Below are 2184 nucleotides of genomic sequence, written 5' to 3' on the forward strand. Positions count from 1 at the left end.
TAGCTTTCGCCAAGTTAAAACGACAAAGGGGACAATGAGGGTTTTTCTTCAACCACCTGTATTCCATACTTCAATTCAACCCGTACGTGTAAAAGAGATTTGTTAAATTAGCTACAAGAAAATAATAATAATAATTACTTACAAAGCTACGTAGGATCTAAAAATGCCACGTAAATGCCACGTAAATGTGAGCATCAAAACTCATTGCCACGTAATTGTCTTATTTTATAGATTTAATTCATTTTTCTATAAATTAATTTAATTTATGTAACTCTTACAAATTTACATCAAAATTTCATAATTTATACTCCCTCCCATCCACTCTTTTCTTCCTCTTTGAGGTGGGCACGGAGATTAAGGGTGGGGAGTATAATATTGATAAAGATATGAGTGGGGTTTGGTAATTGGAAAGAGGTATGAATAATTTGGATTAAATATTAATAAAGGAGATGAGTGGGGTTTGTTTATTGGAGAGAGGTAGAAATAATTAGAATTAAATATTAATAAATGATATGGTGGGGTTTGATGAGTGGAGAGAGGTAGGAGTATAATATTAATAAAAACTTTCTCAAAAAGGAAAGAGGAAGAAAACCTGAATAATCCATTTTAGGAAATAGGGAAGAAAAGAGTGGATGGGAGGGAGTAATAAATATTGACATTTTAATTGAACTTTTGTGATAAAAACATGTTAATAAATGTCATAATTTATAATTAAAATTGACATTTTAATTAAAATTTTGGTAATAAAACATGTTAATAAATTAAAACTTTTCATATTATTTAACATGCACCCACCAATTTTATTAACACTTTTTCCTATTTAATTAATTTTTTTAATTAAACATTATAGAAAATTGATTAAAACTCTTCATAATACTTAACACCCACCAAATTAATTAAAATTTCTTCCTATCTAATTAATTTTTGTAATATAATATATTAATAAATTGATCAGATTTCTTTATACTACTTAATACCCATAATTTTCATCAACATTTTTCCTTATTTAATTCACTTCTTGAGTTGCTCAGCAATCAATTATCTAATTTAATAATACCACAAAATAAATTAAAAATAAAATTAAAATATGGGAGTCTATGGTTGTGTGATGGCTATAAAACCTATAATACCTATGATAGTTTCTATTCACAATATTTATTTAAAATCTATTGCTCGTTTGCCCATGAGCTTCTAAGTTGTGGATTATATTTTATGGTTTAATTTATTTATTTGATTATAGAGAGTATATTGAGTATTATTATTGAGTATTGTTGTTGTTATGTCCAATAAAGTATATTTTAATTTGTTATGTTATTGGTTTTATAAATCCTTTGATTTATATTTAAATTCATGTTTTCTATTTGGTTTAATTTCAATGATTTACATGTGACAATGTTGATTCATTTGTGAAGTTTTTGCGATCTTGATGTTTTACCTTTTGGTCAATATATTTTTTGTATGAATTTTAAAGCATCGTGAAATGTATGTGAATGGAGATAAGACAAAGCATTAGGTGTGTAATCTGAAGAGGGAAGAAATACAAAAGGCACGAAACTGAGGTAAAATCTATCTATACAATATAATTAAAAGACTACTTAAAACATTTAATTTTAATTCACATGGCATTTTTATAGAGGTTAATATTAATTCATCTATATTAATTACTTAATTATTTATTTTTATACAATATTATAAAAAGGCATCAAAACTATGTATTAAAAAGTTAATTATCTCCAAAATTGTCACATGCTTATAAGTACCAAAAAAATTTTAAAAAAAAGAGTAGTTGCAATCACTAAAAAACTAATATAAACTCTTTATTTTCCTCTCATAAATTTGGTTATTAATCTACATATTTATTTAACTTTAATTCTATAAGATAATTAAAAAGCAAGCGATACTATCTACCATTATTATTCTGCATGTCATATTTTAATTTCGAAAGATAATTTCTAAACCATTCTCATGCGAAGTAGATTGTGTAAAATAATAATAATAATAATAATAATAATAATAATAATAATAATAATAATAATAATAATAATAATAATAATAATAATAATAATAATAATAATAATAATAATAATAATAATAATAATAATAATAATAATAATAATAATAATAATAATAATAATAATAATAATAATAATAATAATAATAATAATAATAATAATAATAATAATA

This window comes from Silene latifolia, chromosome 4, assembly GCF_048544455.1.
Source record: "Silene latifolia isolate original U9 population chromosome 4, ASM4854445v1, whole genome shotgun sequence".
Classification (NCBI taxonomy): domain Eukaryota; kingdom Viridiplantae; phylum Streptophyta; class Magnoliopsida; order Caryophyllales; family Caryophyllaceae; genus Silene; species Silene latifolia.